The following is a 24,220-nucleotide window of genomic DNA, read 5'->3' on the forward strand; positions in this document are numbered from 1 at the left end:
CCTAATTAAATAATCTGACTAATAAGGAAAAGAATCCTCCTAATCTTCAACCATATGCCTGTTCAGAATTTGATTTGGATTAGGAAATTTCTACGTGCAAATTTCGAGCCTTCCGAACTTGATAGCAATTCTCGAAAAATCACCCATTCTATCACTTTTTACTCCATCTCCTTGCAATTAGAACCAAATACTAAATATGAATAGAATCCATCCAATAATACAATATTTGGTCAAAATCAAGGAAAATTATTCTTAAATTTAATAGCAATTGTGCACCGTATCAGCTACCAAGATTTGATCGTTCTAATATGTTACATTTGCTAATTGCAGAAATTTAGTCCCTTGTGACGATCATGCTCCTGTCTCCCCATATGAAATGCGTAAAATATGGTAGCGGTATTGCATAAATCTCTTATATTCAATTCCTCTCTTTCTCGTTCTTGGTTTTTAAATCTCATCTCTCCTTTACCCAAAGGAAAGGAAAAAAAATGCTTTGGATTAATATGTTTTAATGGACTTTGTTTTATATGCTTTAATGGAGTGAGAGGCTAAAAAGGAATTGGTCATAATTTGGTTTAAAATAAATTTGAAGAATAAAATATGCTTTTGGAATTGACATTTCTATAAAGAGAATTAAGACCAAAAAAAGAATAAAATGTTAATATCACGTCGATTTATACCAGACAAATAAGACTATTGGTGGGGCGCCTTCGACAAAATCTCTCTAACAAAATTTACAAATAATATGGCTACTTAATGGATCTACATGTTCCTAGAATGGATTCGTCTTTCTAATCATATTCTTGATACCCCCTTGTTCAGCATAAAATTTTAGGGGAAAGAAAAAATGATTAGTTAGTTGTGTATTTCACAATTTATTGGAGTACAAAAGTAAATAACTAAAGAAGCATATGAATTGAAAATAATTTTCGTATGGATGGTGTCAATTTAGCTACTGAAATTGCATATAAAAACTTTAAACTTCGTTTTTAGCTACTGAAATTGCATATAAAAACTTTTAAACTTCATTTACTACCAAACTGTTAGGAGAAAAAAGTAACAATAGACACTCTTTGTTTCTTCTAAAAATTTTCGTTTCTTCAACAAAGTCTCTATGACAAAATTTACAAATAATATGGCTACTTAACGGATCTACATGTTCCTAAAATGGATTTTTCTTTCTAATCATATTCTTGATACTCTCTTCTTCAACATAAAATTTTAGGGGAAAGAAAAAATGATTAGTAAGTTATGTATTTTCACAATTTATTGGAGTACAAAAGTAAATAACTTAAGAAGCATATGAATTGAAAATAATTTTCGTATGGATAGTGTCAATTAGCAACTGAAATGGCATATAAAAACTTTTAAACTTCATTTGCTACCAAACAGTTAGGAGAAAAATAACAATATACGCACTTCGTTTATTCTAAAAATTTTCTACAACTTTTCTAAATGATATTTGACAGATGTCGAGCCTGTATAATAATAAATAACTACTCGAGAAAAACACAAATTTGTATATAGCGGTGAGTAGAGTCGAATCCACAAGGATTGGGGATAATTTATTTCTTCTAGAGTTCAGAATATGAGGGGTTTCAAGAATTAAAGACTAGCGAAATATCACCAAGGTAATAAAATGTGAAAAGAAAAGAGATTGAGAAAGATAAATAGTGGGAAAGGCTCTAACCAAGGTTACACTTCAGAAATGGTTCAGGTAACTGATCATTGATGCAGTTATAATTTCAATATTCATTAATAAACAAGTTTTTAACTGCCGATATGATTTGACAGTCAGTTTCTCCTTACTGTTTCAATAATCAAGGTACGACTATTGACTATTTCCCTAATTTAGAAATAACTTTAGGTACGACCATAGGATTTAATTTCCCAATTGCATTAGAAACTAGAGAAACCCTGTTCTAATTAATAAGCATGCAATGAGAGTTTATTTAAATTAGATTGTACGTTTCCCCGACACAAACCCAATTATGCCAGTTGCTACCAGGATTAGAACAATCAAACAGTTACAGATTCAACTCTTCCAATTAGTAGATAGATTATATGTATAATTAAATATTGCGCACCTATTCAATCACACGCACTAATCATATTCTATAAAGCAGAAAATGTACAAATATCAAAGAATAGAGGAAATAAATAAAATCAATTAGATATCACAATGATAGTTGAACCAAATTCTCGGTGTTCCTTGACTAGAAAAGAAACTTAGTTGCGCATGAACAATTGAAGCAATTCACACTAGTTTTCCAAAACCAGCCACATAAGTCTTTGATAAGAGAAATACTAGAGAAATAAAAGATTAAAAGAAAGAGCCCTGCGGCTCCCATCTTGGTATCAATCATGCGGGATACCGACTTCCCCTACTATAAGTACTACCAATTCGGTTTCTTCCTTGGTCAACCGAGGCTAGAATTTTAATTGACTAAGGTAACTCCAAAAATAATGCCAATTGTTTCCTAATAAGACATCTAATAAAAAATGGCAGTTTCCTAATCTTCAACCAATACTCCACGTAGATTCCATCTTGATTTAGAAAACTTGTGCTTAACAATTAACTCCAAGAAAATCACCCATTTTTAGTACTTTTTACTCCAATGCCCTACAATTAACATAAAACACCAAATATAAGTAGAATTCGACAATTAAAACAATATTTGGCTAAAATCAAGGAGAAAATAATTATAAATTTAGCAACAAATTATGATCTATCAATTTCCCCCACACCTAAACCATACTTGTCCTCAAACATGAGAACAATAAATCAAGCAATCAAATTCAAACAATGGCTATTACTCAAGTCACCTATTGCCAAGATACAATTAAAACATATTATAGACAATGGAATTTTAATTAAATTCTAAAAATTACCATTGGTCTATAAATCATTTTTATGGCTTATTTTTATCCAATTGGATATTGCCATATGTCATGTACACTTGAAAAATTGATTCTTAAATAGCCAATTATATTTGGTCATGTGTCAAGTTGAGGTGTTCCAATCAATTGAAATTACTGGGATATCTACACTCACTAAATTATACCATGTCACATGTCTATATGACTTGACAAAATTTTGGATAGATATCTAAATATTTATTTCTTATTAAAGAGATAATATTTAGAATCGTTTAATCCATATATATCTCTTATATACTGCAATAGCTTATTCAATCAAATGGCGTCATGTCACATGTCCCTACAAGTTTGGCCAATCAAGAAAATATTCCTTAAATATTATCTCCTTATTAATAAATATAAAATGAAGAGATAATATTTAAACTGGCACAGTCCAAAGTATGACTGCATGTCTTGCAAGACAAGTAGAATGGTATGCATGTTTTCAACCTCTACCTCATACCACAGCTATAAATAGGAGTCTCTCTACCAAATCAAGGGACACACATCAAGAGGCATCTTATACTCTCAAGTATTGGAGCTCTAAGCTACGAAGGTCTAGGTCTTCAAACTCTTCAAGTCTTCAATATATCAAGGCTTAAACCTTCAAATACTTTCAAGTTCTTCGAATCTTCCATATCAAGATTTGAAGGAATCGGTGGTTGATCCAAAAACAAGCTGCGAAACCCTTGGATTGGCGTTCGAGAAAAAGAATCGAAGGAAACTCTCTATAAGTTCGAGAAAATTCCAAAGATTGTACCCACATATTTTTTCTAAATTTATATATTACATATTTGTCGTGTATTTCTTTTTCTTGTCGTTTTACAGACTTGAAATTTTAATCGCGTACAAATTTTTGGCACACCCAGTGGGACCATCTCTGCCTTTTCATCTCTTCTTCTCGAATATTCAACTACATATATCACAATGGTACCAAAGGACAACAAGTCCATGACTGTCCGCTCCAAGGCTATTACTACTAAACCTGTTCAGGAAGGTGCACATGTTGCCACCAATACTCGTACTGTTGGCCCTGTGACAAGGAGTATGATGAGAATTTTCATCCAAAATAGCATGGAAGTTCCATCAGCGTCAACTACCATCTTTGGTTCAATATCACCAATGAGCTATTCTTTCACGGTGGGGATCAAAGACATTTCTGTCTCGATTGAGAAAGCCCTTGCCATGCTCGAATTTGGAGGATCCAAATTTTCTAAGCATGATGATGATTCATCAAATACTGGATCAGCCTCTTCACATGAAACTTTTCAATCAAGGTTTTCTATTGAAGATTTTGCTACTTCTTCTGCTGCAATGCCTGCTATAATGACAAATACTTTAAGTCTCAAAAACAAGTTTCGAACATATCCAAAATGATGGAGATCATGATAAAACACTTCAAGGACCAAGATGTTCTTATCGCTCAACTACTCACTCAGAAATATCACGTTCCTGAAGGAAGTCATGTGAACTCTAAGGAGCACCAAGAATTTGAAATTCCCTCATCTAAATGCAAGGACAAGGTGAAAAAAATATATGTGACCGTTGAGGGAACTATCCCCGTAGAATAACTGAAGAAACTTGTAGAAGACGTGATTAAAAACAAAAAAGAGGGTGGCTAAAAGTCAAACTTCACCTACTCCAAATCTTACACTTCTAGAATTGATAACCTAGTAATGCCTGCTAGATATCAATCACTTAAGTTTCAACAGTTCAATAAAAAAGCAATCCAAAATAATATGTGGCCCATTTCATCGAAATCTGCAATAATGCTGGAACTTATGACGACCTGCTAGTCAAACAGTTTGTTCTGTCCTTGAAGGGTAATGCGTTTAATTGGTACACTGATCTCACACCGGGGTCCATCAACAGTTGGGAACAATTAGAGTAAGAGTTCTTGAATCGCTTTTACAGCACTAGAAGAATCGTTAGTATGTTGGAATTAACTAATACTCGTCAATGGAAAGATGAACATGTGGTCAATTACATCAATAGGTGGAGAAGTCTGAGTTTTAATTGCAAAGATAGACTGTCTGAACCCTCTGCCATATAAATGTGTATCTGAGAAATGCATTGGATCTTGAATTATATTCTACAAGGTATATTTTCAAACACATTTGAAGAATTAACTACTCGTACTCATGATATGAAATTAAGCATCACGGCCAATGCAACTAATGGGCTCCCTATTTAAGTTTCGCAAGTGCGGCCGCCTCATCAAAGTAATGAAAGACAAGAAAATAAAAAAGGAGGCAAACTTCCTTCAAGACTCAGTAACAAAGATTCCATGATAATAAACACAATTTTCATGAAAATTGCTACCAAGGTGAGCCGAAAGGTGACTGAAAAGTTAGACTTCTCCCAAAACAAGTCGATAAGAAGACCCATTCTAAAAGAGATGCAAGAAAAGGAATATCCCTTCTTTGAATCTGATTTACAGGAAATGTTTGATGATATTTTCAAAGAGAAACTCCTTGAACTTCTTGACATGAAGTGCCTAGAGGAAACTGGTCATGTCAATAATCCAAATTATAGCTGTTATCATCGCTTAATTGGCCACCCTCTCACTAAATGCTTTGCTTTAAAGACAAAATCATGAAATTAGCCCATCAAGAAAAAATTCTTCTCGAGGAGGATAAAGTATCAGCAAACAAAACAACATTAATGTTTGAGTCTGTGTGTTGTCTGATAGAAGTTCTATCCACATCAAATAGTGCTTTGTCTATGAAAAAGGAATTTGAAAAATCTTCATTTGAAAATGTTATTGAAGATAATAATGAAGGATGGACTTTAGTCATTCGAAAAGGGACTTGCAAGCCAAAGATAAAGAAGTATATCTTTTTAAAAAGCATTCGTCCGACAAAAGATAAAGTGACAATAAAACAACGAAATGCAATAAAGAAACAAAAAGGAATGGGCACGACACCAATTCCTTCAAATCTTTAGCTCCTTCAAGAGGTTCGACAACCTGTGACACTGAGAGAATTTATGCTCAAAAGGTATTTAAGTGACAATGATTATAATTCTATTTCTTGTAATGTCGTCAAAGGTGAAAATCCTAAAGTCGCACAAATTAGCATTAAATTTGAGAAAAAAACTCAAAATCGATGATAAATCATCAGTGAATTGTGCAACACTGTCATTTTTTATGATGACGACTTGACAGTTGACTCTAAAATCCACAATCGACCCTTGTTTGTTAGTGCATATGTTCGAGAACAGAAAATGAATCGGATACCCATTGATGGGGGATTTGCTGTCAATATCATATCCGTACGTGCTATAAAAGAACTAGAAATCTCAAACGATGAACTCTCCCAAAATCGCCTCATGATCCAAGGATTTAACCGAGGGAGCAAAGACCAATTGGCCTCATAAGGCTTGAATTACTCATTGATAAGTTGTCTTCAAGCGCGTTATTTCATATTACTGACGCCCAAACCTCTTATAACATGCTCTTGCGAAGATTCTGGATTCATAAGAATGAAATTATACCGTCAACTCTTCAACAATGTTTCAAATATTATCGAGACGGTATAGTTAAAAAAGTTACTGCTGATGATAAACCTTTCACTAAGGCCGAGACTCACTTTACCGATGCCAAATTTTATCTTTAAAAAGAAGTAAAAAGAAAAGAATCAGTAAGAGAAGAAATTCAAAATTTCAAAGTACCCATTTCGCGTTATATTCCAAAATTAAAGAGAGAAGAATGTCAGTCTTCTTTTATTAGAAATGATGTATTAAATGTTCCGTCCATCAAAATAAAGCCTATTAAAAGTCCGAAAGTGAACTTCCAAGAGTTTGTTCATCCCAAAGAAAAACCTGTAGTTGAACATTACTCACTACCAATTAATCAGACTCAAGAAAATTTTGATCCAAACGCATATAGACTTCTTGCTCAGGTGGATTATAATCCAAATGAGAAGAATGCATTGGGTAAATTCCTTCCTGAAGTGACTGACGATAAGACTCATGGATTGACACCTACATAAAAAATATTAAAAAAAAGAAACTATAATGTTGAAAGTTCATCGATAGGTCTTGGTTATCAACCGCCTTCTCCTGTTCGTATAATGATCAAAAAGGTAAGTTGTAATTATGTGAACGAAGAAATGGAGGTTACAAGTCGAAAGAAGTCTATTTTCAATAGATTGAAAAATAAGTCAAAGCGTATTTCTGTATTTGATAGACTTGAACCACAACCGAAGAATTTGAAACCGCCCATCCTTGAGAGATTAGGCGATAAAAAAGAAATGCAGTAAGTTGTCAAGAAAGAAAGTTTCGTTCTAATAAAGAAGAATGGATCAAGAAAGCGAGTCTCCAATTTCTTCATGTACTATGGAAACTTGTTTAACGTAAGAATTGAGACCATTCTTGAAGAACATGGTCAAGAAAGTATTGTTTCGTGCCATTATATTACAATCAGTGATCCTGAAAAAAAAAGAAGAATATGCGAATGACGCTCCTCCTAAGTTTGAACAAGGAGTAAAAAATACAGTCGATATGTTAAAAGAGATTAACCTTGGCACAAGTGATGACCCTCGTCCAATTTACATAAGTTCTTCTATGACCCCTGAAGAAGAGAAATAGTATGTTAATTTATAGCTCGAATTCAAGAATGTTTTTGCCTGGAATTACTCAGAAATACCTAGTATGGATCCAAGGATCGCTGTTCATAACTTGTCTGTCAAGTTAGGAACAAAACCTGTTAAGCAAGTTCAAAAACGCTTTCGACCCGAATTGATTTTTTTCAAAGAAAATGAGATAAATAGATTGATTGAAACTGGATTCATACAAGAAGTGAAATATCCGACATGGATTCCAAGTATCGTCCCTGCGAGGAAGAAGAATGGACAAATTCGAATTTGTGTTGATTTTTGAGATTTAAATGAAGCTTGCCCCAAAGATGATTTTCCACTTTTCATCACAGAATTAACAGTAGATGCTACAACAGGACATAAAGCATTATATTTTCTCGATGAATTTTTTGGCTATAGTCAAATACGCATGGCAACCGAAGATGAGGAGCTCACTACCTTTCGCACTCTTAAATAAATTTATTGCTATAAAGTGATGCCATTTGGATTGAAAAATACTGGAGCAACATATCAAAAGGTAATGAAAGAAATTTTTGATGATATGCTCTATAGAAATGTGGAGTACTACGTTGACGATCTCGTGGTGCAATCAAAGAAGTGAGAAAATCATATTCAAACTTTCGAAGAATTTTTCAACACTTTTGGAGATATCAATTGAAGATATGTTGAAGTGCGTATTCGGAATCACTTCTGGCAAGTTTCTCGGTTTCATCATTCATCAACGGGAAATAGAAGTCGATCGATCTAGAATTGATGCCATTGTAAACATGCCTGAACCGCAAAATATCAATGAATTGAAGATCCTTCAGGAAAAATTGGCTTACATCTGAAGGTTTATCTCTAATTTGGTTGGACGATGCCAACCATTCAGTCGACTGATGAAAAAAGGGATGCCCTTCGAGTGGGATAAAACGTGTAGAAATGTTTTGACATGCATTAAAACGTATCTCATGAATCCCCCTGTTTTAGTTGTGCCAATTTTAGGAAGACCATTAATTCTTTATATTTTCGCTAAAAAACGATCGGTTGGGGCCTTATTTACTCAAGAAAATGATGAAGGAAAGAGAATGCGCTGTATTACTTGAGTCGGATGATGATATCTAATGAGTTGAATTACTCATCTACCGATTAGCTGTGTTTGGCACTTATATTTGTCATTCAAAAGCTGAAACATTATTTTCAAGCACACACTGTCCGACTCATATCCAAATCTAAACACATTAAATATATTATGACAAAACCTGTATTGTCTGAGCGACTTGCGAGATGGTACTTTCAGTTTCAACAATTTGAAATTATTTACGTACATGCGAAGGTTGTCAACGGACAAATATTGATAGACTTTCTAATCGATCATCCCATGTCTTTCGAGTGGGAGTTGACTGATGAACTCCCCGATGAAGAATTGTTTATGGTCGAATCTCTATGGTCGATGTATTTCGATGGAACTGGTGCGAGAGTTGTCTTTTATACTCTTGAATCCGATATATTGTCGTACTTTTTCACTTTAACACGTCGGTATTCAAACAATGTGGCCGAATATCAGACGTTAATTTTCGGTCTGAAAACGATTATAGACATGAAACGGTTGCATCTTAGAATCTATGGTGATTCAAAATTAGTGATAAATCAATTTTTTGATATTTATGATGTCAAGAAACTTGAATTGATCCCATATTATAAGTATACAAGACAATTCAGGGGATATTTAGATAATGTCACTATAGAATATATCTCTAGAAAATTCAACCAATAAACTGACTCTTTGGCAAGGTTGGCATCCATGATCACTCACATTTTCCTCGAAATCAAATTTCAATATGTCAAAATTGAGTCATACCTCTAGTATTCGATGAAGAAGATAATGGTGGGAAAAAAATGCTTATCACATTTTCGCTCACGAAGTTGAAAAAGAGGATTGGCGTCATCTCATCATTGACTACCTTAACCACGGAAAGTTATCAGAAGATCCAAAGAGAAGAGTTAACATACGCCGACGGGCGTCACGTTTTATTTATTATAAAGGAACGCTCCATCAAAAATCATTTGATGGAGTGTTTCTACGTTGTCTTGGAGAGGACGAACCATTGCAAGCAATGGAAGAGACTCAATCTTGGATATGTGGTGCTCATCAATTTGGTCTAAAATTACACTTTCGAATTTAGAGAATGTGATACTACTGACCAACGATGGTGAAGGACTGCATCGATTTTGCTAGAAGATGTCAACCTTGTCAATTTCATAGCAATTTCATCCATCAACCTCTTGAACCATTGCATCCAACTGTGATTTCTTGGCTGTTCGATACTTGGGATTTGGATATAGTTGGACCGCTTCCAAAATTTTTTGGTGAACATATTTTTATTTTGGCGGTGATAGATTACTTCTCAAAATGAGTTGAAGCAGTTCCTGTAAGAGAGGTCAAAAAGGAGAATGTAGTAGATTTCATTCGTGTGCACATCATTTATCGGTATGGAGTCCCACGTTATATCATCACCGATAATTGTAAGCCTTTTTATAATATAGCAATGAATAAACTTTGGAAAAAGTTTGATTTCAAACAATACAATTCTTCCATATACTAAGCTGCTGCAAATGGACTCGCTGAATCATTCAACAAGATCTTGTATAATCTGTTGAAGAAAATCGTGGATATATGAAAAAAGATTGGCATCTTCGAATTGGAGAAGCTCCCTGGACGTATAGAACTACTTTTCGAACTCCCACACAAACGACCCCATATGCGCTTGTTTACGGTGTTGAAACTGTCTTGCCACTTGAGCGCCAGATACCTTCGCTAAGAATTGTAATTCAATAAGGATTCAAAGAAAAAGATAATGTTCGCTTTCATTTTGAGGAATTAGAAGCACTTGATGAAAAGATATTGAAAACTGAACAACGAATTGAGTGCCATCAAACCTGCCTTTCAAAAGCATTCAATAAACACGTCCGGCCACGCTCTTTTCAAATTGAAGAATTAGTACTCGTTGTTCAGAAACTGATCATTCTCGCTCATGGGGGGTAAAGGAAGTTTACCCCTAAATGAGATGGTGCATATGTTGTCCGAAAAGTGTATACAAATGATTCATATAAATTAGTTGTTGAGGATGGATTAAGGTCGGTCCTATCAACAGCAAATATCTATAAAGGTACTATGCGTAATCGGAACTGCATGTTGTTCCTGACCCTTATGAGCTAAAACTGTGAATGATAAACATAAGTAGTGTAGTATGTGGTTAAACTGGTGAAACACTCTACCAAATCTAAGGTGGTAAATAAATAGATACTCCTGACCCCGCATGAGGTTAAAATGTGAACGGCAGGAACTACGTGCAACTTGATTCTCTTTTTGAAATACGTAGGCAGTTTATAGGGTAATTTCTAAGTTTAGTTACACAACTCCAAATCAAATCTTTTTTCCTTGCAAAAAAAAAGGGGATCTTCTCTTTCTTAAATAAATAAATAAAATGCTACATTTGAGTTCTTTTATTTTCAAAAAAAATTCGAAGATAAGGAACGAAAAACGTTTTACCATTTATAGAAGATTTCATTACATGAAAAAAAATGAAAAAAAAAACATTAAAAAAAAGACATGGTGAAAAATCTAAATGTCAAATTTGTAATTCACTATAGCTGTTTTACATGATTCAAGTGCAGATTTCATGTCTTCAAGTTCCTTCACTGCGTCATCGGTCAAGATGCTAGTTTTTTCAATAGAAGAGAGCTCATCATGTACTTGACTTATTTCAGTCTAGATGTCTTTGAAAGTTTCATACTTTTGATCGATGGTTGAAATGATTTCCATGCTTGTTTCTTCAAATCAATAAGTTCCTGTTGCAGAACTTTCTTCCTATCTTCAATAGATTGCAACTTTTCTTTCAGATTTTGCAGATGACAAGTTAGTTCTTTTTCCTTTGTCTTGACTCTTCCGAGTTGGGCGGCCACTTTGGAACAGAATTTTGCATGAGTTTCTCTACTCATCTTTTCCCATAATGAAGATGCCAAAATATCGCACGTCTCTGTTTTTGGCAAATAATTCTATCAAGTAGTCTTTTAAAGGAAGATCATTGGTGGGATCCGTCCTTGTGATTTCTGCAATAATTTCCTCTACACACTCTTTTAAAGAAGAGATTTGCTTAATAGAAGTGTCAAGAATCTGTCCGCAAAAATCCATCCATAAACTCTGCAAGTACTTCCTTCAATGCACCTGGATCAATTTTTGGCCATGAAATTCTGAGACCAATGCTACCTTAGATCTTTTCCAGATCTCGTGCGAATTAGTCAGCTCCTTCTTATGCATTGATAAGGTACCTCCACTGGGGACAAGTTATTTTGAAATGCTGATAACAATTTCAACACTTTTCTTGTTTGAAATTGAATCATCAGTTTCAAGTTCAATTGGTGAATTGGTACCAACATTTTCTTGGCGGAATTCAGGAAATGGGGGTTGAAAAAAAAAAGAAAAAGGGAAAAAAGTTACGAAAATTAAAAAAAAAAAAAAAAGAAAAAAAGAAAGAAAAAAAAAGGTTACAAAAAAAGAAAAAAAATGGAGAGATAATTACTTTAAGTGGCGACACTCCAACCGACGGTGGTGTAAAAGAAACCTGTTTCAAATCAGAATATGTCCTCTTCTTTGTTCGGTTCCAATGACGATCTTGACTGCTACTGCCGCTTGCTAATGAATAGGTTTTTCCTTGGGTAGATCTGGCGCCTTGGGTTTGAGTTCCTTCCTTTTCAATAGTCTTGATAGAATCGTAATCATCCAACATTTCAATTTCAACGTTTTCTCCCATGGAAGTCATGGTTAAACATTTTGGAATGGTGGATGGCACCTTCTTTACTGGAGTCACTAGATTCATCTTTTTGAGAGTCCGTTGAAAATTCTTTAAAAACTTATTTTTTGTGATAACACTTTTCAGGCGAGTGCCTGTCATTTTGCCTTCCTGTAAGGTAGATGCAGTAAGACCTGCTCCAGTCTCTATAGCTCTATTGTGATGTATCTGCTCATTGATAGAAGTAACCTTACCCTTTTTCAATGACTGTTGAGGGATCTTAACCGTAAATTTAAAGAAAGTTGAGCAGACGCTATTTGATCGTGTTGACCACCAGGCATCATAATTTTTGGTGATCAATAGATGCTTTCTATGCGTAAGTATAGTCATCTGAGATTGTGTCTACGTGCGAACTGAGAAATCCCATAATTGAATAGTCTCACCCAAAGTATAAGTGTGAGTGATCTCTTTCAAGTTATTTGAAATATCCTGACAGAAGCCGAATTGTCTGCTAAATCTATAAGAATTATATTTTTCAATAATGAAAATATTATCCTTACGTAGAATTAAGTGATAAGAGCATTGACTAATGAAATAGTTCGCAAATTTTGATGATAAGGATCCATCGTCGATCAACACTTTTTCTTCATTCTCAGTCCAGTACAATTTGGAAAGTATCAAGAGATTCACTTCTTTGAAGATTTTCTCAACTTCTGACTTATCATAAAACATTGCCATTTTCTCAACACTAAATCTTGTCATGCGCGCATGGTGGCTACTCACTTGATTGTTCTCATAATATACGTCAAAGTATTGACCAATCCAAGTATAAATGTAATAGATTGGAAAAGTCACCCCACATTTTCCAAGGTTGGGGGTGTAGACGATCTCCCTCAACCCATGATATATGCTTGCAAGGACGGGAATTGCAAGGCAAAATTTTTTTCCTATGACCATTAAGCATACAACCTTGAAGACACTTAGGCGAATGCGATTGACCTTTTTGCTTGGCAAAAGAAACTTACAAATCCAACATGCTATGAATGCCGCAATATAGGTTTCCTTTCTCTAGAATCCTGGGATATGCAATGTGTCAAAAGAGGTGTTGAAATCCTTTGAATCAGCAAGGTCATGAAACTCTACACTTCCAAAAGGGTTATAGGTCATTTTTTGTTTAGAAGTGGTCTTTCTTCTATTCGCTCCGCTCAGAGGAGCTCTATATCTAGCTTCTCCTTTGAACCAAAAACGGATCCAGTCTTTCATCCACACTCCTTGGTCATTCGCCCATAAGTGGTAGTAAGCAGAGAAGAGATGTCTGCAACTCTCGGGGAGAAGTGGCTTTCCCTCTTTGTCACAAGTGAGAAGTTCATGCACTGAAGGAACAACTTCATCAAAAAACGAATCATCGATTGAAAGGCCGCCAAGTCGATAAAGATCTCAAAGTGTGATGAACAACTCCTCAATGGACGTATAGAGTGTATTCGTCGAGGGACACCAATATTTGAAGAAGGCTCACAAGATATTTTCGCAGCGGTCGTAGGAGAACCTCGATGCGTAGACGGGTTCGAATATGCCGGCACGTGTGAACACCTCTTTATGCCTTCCAAGGATCTTCTCGACCCATTCCCAATAATGAGAGGTGAAGCACGCCTCACCAAAGAAGAACGAGGGAATCTTCCACGTAGTTTTGTCAATATTAAATCTCACAAATGGGAGTTTAAATTTGGCTATTTCTGGATCTCCATTATGAAGTGACAAGTTTAATATGACCACTTTTTTTCCCTCGGTGTAGTAGAGAAAGTCGATGGTGTTACAACTTCTTTAGTCCACTTGTTAGTCCAATCTTCAAGATGAAAGTATCTTTCAAAGGGTACAAAAGGTTCAGCAAAGGTGCCGAACATATAGTGACATATAGTGAACATATAAAAGGTTTGTTGGTTTGTGAACATATAGTGACAAACTCTTTGATTGAGATCCGCCCCGTTCGCCCGTCAATGAAATATGTGGTAATACAGAGGCGTAGTCCTTAATTTGTATAATTGCTGCAATTTTGTAAAAGAAAAGTATTAGATGATGAAGAGAGATTCTTACAAAATTTTGGTAATTAAATTACCTAATTGGTTATCCTTCTCTTGAGTCCCTGAAATTTCTTTTCAAGCGTGATTTTGGTTACCTACAAGAGAGCAAGTTAACAAAGTTGAGATATTAATATAGACTGGTGCAAAAATTAAGGCTATCTTATGATACGTGCTGATGCAATTCTGCAAGTTTAAAACCCATCACAGGTAGACCGGCGAATTTCAAGCACCAATCACATTCGAGACGTCAGGGATGCATCAAAACAAACACGCAAAGTCTATTGCCAAAGTTTCTTTTAACAATTAAGTGCTAAAAGTAAAGTCTCAGGTACCTAATAAAAAAAATGGTATCGGCAGGATGCAAATAGCAGGTGGCACCAATTTGGTCGAAGCAACCGTCAAATATTTCTACATGACCGTTCATAGTGCATCAAATTTTCACCTTAAAGTACGATTGTCAGACATAATGTCCTAACCCAATCATGATGGGAAGTTTCATGCGAGACCAACAAAGACAATAATTCATATGATACTTAGCATCTTGCATGGGAAATAAATATAAAGCGCATCGGGTCAAGTGTTCTTGCAACATTGACAAAGAAGATATTGTCCCTGAATCTATATGTGCACAGACTACAAAAATCAGCAATTGTTCCATGCAAAGTAGTAAAAAAAAAAAAAAAGAAACACAAGCAGGGTGGTAATGAGAATGTCAAGTCATTCATCGGTTAATCCATATGAGTTCTACCGTAAACTCAAGAGGCATATTAGATTACTGCATGAAAATTATTTTGGGTGGGATAATATGAAAGCAAGTATGTCCATGGATAATTTGAAAGCCCGAGAGTTAGTTATATATATATATATATATATATATATATATAAAAGTTTCAAACTCTAGTAAAGAAGAAATTCACCCATAGCTTGGAAAAGTAGTGCGTACCTTAAAACAATTCAAGAGCAGCTCGGTAAGAGTGATGACCGACTTTAAATTGATTCTATCAGTCGAAAAGGCAGCAAAGCCAAGCAAACTAGCAAATAATGAATGACGGCAACGGCAAATAAAGATGTAGCAGCAGTCCGGTAACACTAGCGAAAAAAGGAAACGAGGGAGAGTTGCCTTTTGATTATGGGTAAACTAATGCCTCAACCATCGAGTATTTATAACAGATATGCATCCTATATTCAAGAAGGATTCTGGTCAGAAATGTTTCAATTTAAGACACCGAAGGATTTATTATTCGAAGTACTTGCGGTTTAGCAGGCTAATTTGCCGAGCTGAGAAAGTTTACTCGCAAAAGGAATCGGGTTCTTCCTATTCTGTATAATGGGACGAAGAGAAAGAAAGAAATGCGAAGTTCTGACTCAAGGTGGTTTTGGAAAAGAATTATTCTTGCAATTGGCTTCCTCTGCGAGTTGGGTTCTCAGTATTTGTGTCAGAGTGCCCTTGAGTTCTGAATATGATTAATGAAGAAATTAATTATTTAGTTCATCAATGATGCAAATCCTAACTTCAAGAGATTGAATACTACAAAGAATGGAGTTAGTCTGAAATAGGAAACATAAAGCTACTACGTAGGATGATTCGGCTCGGAAGTTGAGACCACTAACTTATGCATGAAATTGGTGGTATTCCCCGTAACTATCCTATATGATACAAGTCATTGCTATGAAGTTTGCAAAACTTGGAGTTTAGCCCATTTATGGGTTTTATTTGGAAACTAATATGTCAATGGTGTTCAAATTGAAGCAAAAAAAAGAAGTGTCAAAATTTGTCCATTCAAAATTTGCTTCGGTCTTCAGCATTCACGCACAAGTTTTGAGGGGGCATTTGTAGACAATGGAATTTTAATTAAATTTTAAAAATTACCATTGGTCTATAAATCATTTTTATGGCTTATTTTTATCCAATTGAATATTGTCATATGTCATGTACACTTGAAAAATTGGTTCTTAAATAGCCAATTATATTTGGTCATGTGTCAAGTTGAGGTGTTCCAATCAATTGAAATTACTGGGATATCTACACCAACCAAATTATACCATGTCACATGTCTATATGACTTGAAAAAATTTTGGATAGATATTTAAATATTTATTTCTTATTAAAGAGATAATATTTAGAGTCGTTTAATCCATATATATCTCTTATATACTGGAATAACTTATCCAATCAAATGGCGCCATGTCACATGTCCCTACAAATTTGGCCAATCAAGGAAATATTCCTTAAGTATTATCTCCTTATTAATAAATATAAAATAAAAAGATAATATTTAGACTGGCACAGTCCTAGTATGACTGCATGTCTTGCAAGACAAATAGAATGGTATACATGTTTTTCAACCTCTATCTCATACCACAATTATAAATAAGAGTCTCTCTACCAAATCAAAGGACACATATCAAGAGGCATCTCATACACTCAAGTATTGAAACTCCAAACTACGAAGGTCTAAGTCTTCAAGCTCTTCAAGTCTTCCATAAATCAAGGCCTGAGCCTTCAAATATTTTCAAGTTCTTCGAATCTTCCATATCAAGATTTGAAGGAATCGGTGGTTGATCCAAGAACAAGTTGCGAAACCCTTGGATTGGCGTTCGAGGAGAAGAATTAAAAGAAACTCTCTATAAGTTCGAGAAAATTTCAGAGATTGTAGTCACATATTTTCCTAAATTTATGTATTACATATTCATTATGTATTTCTTTTTCTTGTCGTTTTGCAGACTTGAAATTTTAATCGCGTACACATATGTCAAGTATTAGTGACAATTTTCAAAAAAATATCTCTCCAATTAGTTTTCAAGATCAAAGACTCTTTCAATGTATGACTAACTAATCTAAGAATATAAAATATTCAACGAGCATCCATCAGCAAATGGTTCGACTATTAAGCAAAATCTCAACATTAAAATTCATGGATCAGCGGGCCAATAATTCATTCAAATATTTTCACATTTTTCACTATTAACACATTTTTTTTCTAAAATATCCCTACACTTGATAGATTTTTTTTTCAGGAAGAATGTTTAGTCTTTAGCCATTTAAGCGTTTTGACGCGAATTTCGGCATTTTGTCAAATGAAGGAGTCCGGTTACTCAACACTCATTGCTTAAAATCACATACTCATAGTTATCGTTACTTTTTGACGTGAAAGTCGACACTTATGGTGAAAACCTCCGGTTACTAGGCAACGAAACTAGCGGAGTATAGCCCAATACTATTCATAAATAAGCATCAAATTAAAATTAAAAATCACAAAAATTCGCTTTATTTATTAAATATGGAGAATTAAGATTAATAGTTGAATCAATTTACACAAAAAATACTAGATAAATATTTACAATACTTAGAAAAGTTAATCAAAAAGTACAAAAGTCACAAAATCTCAAATATTCACCAAAAATATACACTTAGATTTAACCATGTCATACTTAACACTTTAAAAATATAAAATCTTAGCAATAGAAAAATTTGGACATCTAACCATCGTTTATCAGAACAACCACAAATATGCACAAAGATAGACAAAAATTAAATAAAATTCGAAAAAAAAATCGAACAACAGGTTCCAACAAAAATGCCTACATTGCACTTTTCCAATATAATACTCCCCCCACACCTAAATATTACATTGTCCTCAATGTAAAAGATAAAAAATCAAAAGATGAAGTAAAAGGGACAACGAAACTTTCCTGAGAATTGAGGGGGTCCGTGGACATTACGGTTGACAGCAAATGACTGTGGAGCTTGACGTATGTTGATGGTTGGTGGCGGTGGAGTTTGGATGGAAGAAAGAAAGAAAGAAAAAGAAGAGAGAAAGAAAGAAAGAAAAAGAAGAGAGAAAGAAAGAAAGAAAAAGAAAAGGAAAAAGAAAGGAAAAGGAAGAGAAAAGAAAGGAATTATTTTTTTTTAGAACCATTGCGTTAGACATGGGTACGCCTAATTATCCTCGAGTCTTCTGACTAACTCTCGGAAATTAAGTTCCTTAAGCGTGATCACGTCTAACTATGTGAGAGTCTTCTGCCCACAGATGAAAATTACCTTCCTTAGGCCTACCTGATTGGCGTGGACACGCCTAACTGGTAGAAACCCTTCTGATGAAGAACTTGAGAATTGCATATTACCACATGCCCTGTTGACACGGGCATGTCATATCAGGAGGACATCTACGAATCATCAAAAATAGAAAATTAAACCAAAAATTTGTGAAAAGTCTAAGAGAAACATGTTAAAACTATCAAATAGAATTCAACAAACAACTAAAATAAATTGGATTGCCTCCCAATAAGCGCCTTTCTTTAACGTCTTTGGCTAGACATTGTCATGTTTGTTCAGGGAGGATAAAATCTTGTGGTTCGTTTCATTACTTCATCCTCTATATAATCTTGATAGCCCTCGTAAATTGAATAATCATTGAACACGCGAGATACGGTCTTCTATGGATTAATAGATGGTGACAAACAAACAAGTAATGACCTTAATTCTTCACTCACTCCTCCATCACGAGCACTTATTGGTTCGAGATATTTTGCCATCGCAACTCTTAACTTATTCCTGTCATGAAATTCAAAATTTTCTGGTATAATAAAATCAATCTTACTAACCAAAATTAAAGAATAAGAGTTAGGAGAATATTGATTAAGGAATGGAGGAGATGTCACCGCATTTGGAGATTGTTCACTGGATTCATTCACTTGAATGATTTGATGTTGGCGTCTCATTTCTTGCATTTCAACTTCTTTTTCAACTGCATCTTTAGATCCATTTTCTTGAGACTCTTGCAGTTCCATGTCACTTGTAAGGACAATTACATTCTCATCTTCCTTAAGGTCGACGATGGTCTGTGAGGGCAATTTTTCACACAGTGGAAGAATCAATTTGCTCAGTATAGATGCCAATTCACTCTCTCTATCTTCCATCCTTTTAATCGTCTTTTGTGTGTGCTATTGAAAATAATATACCACTTCCCCAAGAGACATATCTGAAGTAAATAATGGTTCTTGACACATTTCATCCTTCGTCTCTCTACTTCTCATTTGTGCCTCCTATTCAAATCGATATGTATTGGCAGTTAGTAATTTTATTATTTCTTCAAGAGACATACCTGGCATGGATGACGGTTCTTGAGACTCTTGTTGTTGAAAATTCATTGGCCCGGTCGCATAATTAAAATTGTGATAGAGCAGTTATTGGGCATATTTTGCAGTGTTATTTTGGCCTAATTTTGGCTATTTACGGTGTTAAGTTCTGAGATTTAACTCATATCTCACATTCGTATGAATTATAGGTGATCGGCATTAAAAATGATCTCGCGGGGTAGATTTCCAGAAGACTTGTCGTCCCAGGGCGTGACCACGCCTTGGAAGGTGGACGAAACCGAAAGACGGACCGTGGTCCATGTGGACCAGGCACATGGGATCAAAACTCCAAAAGGGAAATGGCTTTTGTAGAATCAATTGCACCAGACGTTTCCTTCTTTGACTCTTCTTGGACGGCGGCTATAAAAAGAAAAGGACAAAGCAAGATTGAGCATCATCTGCTTTTTAGCCTTAGGTTCTCTTTTTCTACTTTTTGGGAAGATTGGTCAGACGGTTTTCTTTTGGTTTTTCTTTTGTTCCTTCTGCGGCTCTGGGTCAGACATTGGAGACTTTCTCCGTTGCTGTAGCTTTTGCTTTTGGCTTCTGTACAATTTTTCCTATTCGACTTTTGCTTCTACTTTCGCTCCAGGGGTACGAACACGAAACCCAACAAAGGGAAGCGAAGCTTTTTCAGCAGTTCCTACGTTAATTCATCTTTTTTAATTCTTCGGCAATTAATTGAATGAATTCAATTAAGTCACGCGGGATTGATACGATGAGGAGCGGCTAATTTTCTCCTCTACCCAAAGGTTGACGCGAGGGCGCGGTCCATAAAATCTGTGAGATCTAATCGAATCTTCATTATTTCTTCCAATTTATTGCTATTCGTGCATTTTCTGAATTAATTGTTCATGGGTATTTGATTAATTGAATATCAACGGCCGGGTATTTGATTTAATTTAATAGCCTACTGCCACGTTAATTAAATAGAATCCGTAATTGTTCATTTAATTGACACCTCGTGGCAACCACCATAATTGGTTTTATGATGGGGAAACGCAAGATCTAGATTAAATAAACCTTCTTAGCGTGTTTATTGGTTAGGGTTGGGTTCTTCTAGCTTTAAGGTAATTGGGTAATTAAATTCCTACGGTCGTACCTAGGGTTGTTATTTGGTTAGGGAAGCAGTCAATGGTCGTACCTTGACTGTCGAAAAGGTAAGGAAGAATTGGTTGTCAGAGCTTATTGATAACTATAACCAACCTAGTGATGAATGGGTGAAATATCTTTGCATCGATGATCATTTAATTGGATCGTGCCTGAGCAGTTGATCCTTTGGGTGGAATTTTGTTAATTGCTTTTTTTAGTGAATTGTGCTTTGTGAGTTACTTTTGAATTTTGTTTGTTTTATTTTATTTTATTTTATTTTTATTTGCCTCCCATTGAAAATCCCCCAATTTCGTTCTACTAATTTGGAAAGAAATAATTTCCTACCTGCTCCCTGTGGAATCGACACTACTTGCCATTGTACGCAAAATTAGTATTTTTATAGACAAATCCGGTATATCGGATCAAGCAAACTCTTCGGGAACAGGGTGAATCAAGTAACCCATTGCACACCTAGGGTCCCTGCTCCAGTACTTGGATTTGTTCTATAATTATTTAATTAAGGTGGTAATTAGGATTTTTTAATAATTATTATTGCACAGGTTCGGCACCTGTCAAATTGGAATTATCCCACCATTCTTGATCATACTCGTTTGAATAAGGGTCATACCACGTTTGAAATCGAGATGAAAAATTTTCAAAAGTATTGGTTGAGCCATTCAGGTAATCTTGAAATTCAAGGCACATAACGGTTGAATGATCCATGGCATAACAAATTTCACAGGTTGCAACAGCCATTTTTTCTATAAGAGAGTTTAGTGAATCTAAATGCTGATCATCAGAAAAAACACAAGCCTCGTTATCTCTCCTAGAAATAAAATCCAATCTATCACCGTAATACGGAATGTTAGTAGCCATAAACTATATATAAAAAAATAAGAGAAAAATAAAAAAATGAAAACAAGATGAACTCAAAAAGAAACAAATTAATCAAGCAAGAGTCCCCGGTAACGGCGCCAAAAATTTGCAGATGTCGAGTCTGTATAATAATAAATACCTACTTGAGAAAAATACAAATTTTTATATAGCGGTGAGTAAGGTCAAATCCACAGGAATTGGGGATAATTTATTTCTTCTAGAGTTCAGAATATGAGGGGTTTCAAGAATTGAAGACTAGCAAAATATCACCAAGGTAATAAAATGTGAAAAGAAAAGAGATTGAGAAAGACAAATAGTGAGAAAGGCTCTAGCCAAGGTTACACTTCAGAAATGGTTCAGGTAACTGATCATTGATGCAGTTATAATTTCAATATTCATTAATAAACCAATTTTTAACTGCCAATACGATCCGACAATCAGTTTCTCCTTACGGTTTTGATAATCAAGGTACGACCATTGACTATTTCTCTAATTTAGAAATAACCCTGGGCACGACCATAGGATTTAATTTTTCAATTGCATTAAAAACTAGAGAAACCCCGTTCTAATCAATAAACACGCTACAAGGGTTTATTTAAATTAGATTGTACGTTTCCCCGATACAAATCCAATCATGTTAGTTGCTACCAGGATTAGAACAGTCAAACAATTATGAATTCAACTATTCCAATCAGCAGATAGATTACATGTATAATTAAATATTGTGTACCTATTCAATCATACACACTAATCATACTCTATAAAGCAGAAAACGTACAAATATCAAGGAATAGAGGAAATAAATAAAATCAATTATATCTCACAGTGATAGCTGAACCAAATCCTCGATGTTCCTTGACTAGAAAAGAAACTAAGTTGTGCATGGACAATTGAAGCAATTCACACCAGTTTTCCAAAGCCAGCCACATAAGTCTTTGATAAGAGAAATACTAGAGAAACAAACGACTAAAAGAAAGAGCCTTGCGGCTCCCTTCTTGGTATCAATCATGCGGGATGCCGGCTTCCCCTCCTATAAGTACTACCAATTCAGTTCCTTCCTTGGTCAACCGAGACTAGAATTCTAATTGACTAAGGTAACTCCAAGAATAATGTCAATTGTTTCCTAATAAGACATCTAATAAAAAGTAAAAAGTGGCAGTTTCCTAATTTTCAACCAATATTCCACGTAGACTCCATCTTGATTTGAAAAACTTACGCTTAACAATCAACTTCAAGAAAATCACCCATTTTTAGCACTTTTTACTCCAATACCCTACAATTAACATAAAATACCAAATATAAGTAGAATCCGACAATTAAAACAATATTTGGGCAAAATCGAGGAGAAAATAATTATAAATTTAGCAACAAATTATGACCTATCAATATTCAAATTGTATCACCTAATTGGCTGCAAGTAGTCAATACTCATCATGATTTTCAAGTAATAAGTGGAGGGCCTAAGCATATTAAAATGTTACAAGATATGATCCAAATTTCTTAGATATGACTACTTTATACTTAATATTGGACTCCCAACTTGCTTGAAAAATCAATGTCCTTATTTTGGGCACCTGTGAAACATATGGCCTAGCCAATACATACACAAAGAACTCAACTACGCCACCTATTTATATGCAATAAATGCTACTAGTGCGAACTATCATTTAAATTGGTCTAAATTTGTTAATCTCGTACAATTTTTCTTGATTTATGTGATTGTGTAAAGAAATTATTGAATAAAGATATTCTATAAACTCATATCAGTGGATTCAAATAAAAATGAATTATAAGTATTAAATTAGTCCTGTACGTACTGACATTATATACACCAGTGGCATGAATGCATGCCACATATATTTAGTTGCATTTTTAGAGGACTAAGAGATCTCCATGATGAGGTTGTTACGGATGTGGATTGCTGAGGGGTTTACTCACGAAACTAAGGACTGAGGTAAAGAGGTTGGAGGATGGTGCAAAGAACTATTTATTGGATCTTGTTGACAGAAGTCTTGTGATGCTTTCCAAGAGAAGATCCAATTATGGAAGTAAAACATGATATGTTGAGAAAGATGTGAGTCAGGAAGGCCACAGGAAACAAAATTCATGCTTTCCAGATAATGGCGATCAAAACCACCTCTCCTGGTGGGGTGGGAGGTCAGGGGTTCAACCCTTGCCTCCCACCAAATTGTCTGCCCCTCATGGGCAACTCGGTTGGACTCAACAAGTCTCCTTAGAAGCTGGTGTTTAGTGTCCGCAAGGGTCCGAATCCTTGGTTATCGTGTTTGGGGGGATGAGACCTCTCCTCCCGAGTCGGAATGGAATTAGCCGAGCCTCGTAAGAATTGACCCGGACACTCACTCCGTCAGAAAAAAAAAAAAAAAAAAGATAATGGCGATCAAACAAAATTCATGTACAACTTTCTAACTTATAAAAATGATTCCAGTGTACGGCTGCCTTGCGAGGAGTAAGTGCCATCATGTCTCCAATAATTTCACTTAGCACCTCCAATGTTTTGAAAATTACGCCTACCTCCTTACCCATTTAAAATAAGGGATAATTTCAGATACCTCCCCTGAGGTTTCTGACAGTCTCACTCCCCTCCCCTATGGTTTCTAAAATACCACAAACCTCCCCTAAAACTAAATAGGCAATGTCAAAGTAGATCCAATTTAAAAATACAAACAATAAAAAATAGGGAGCTGGAGAGAGAAACAAATGTATACCACAAATGCCCTTATTATCTTGC

This window comes from Coffea eugenioides, chromosome 9 (assembly GCF_003713205.1).
Source record: "Coffea eugenioides isolate CCC68of chromosome 9, Ceug_1.0, whole genome shotgun sequence".
NCBI lineage: Eukaryota > Viridiplantae > Streptophyta > Magnoliopsida > Gentianales > Rubiaceae > Coffea > Coffea eugenioides.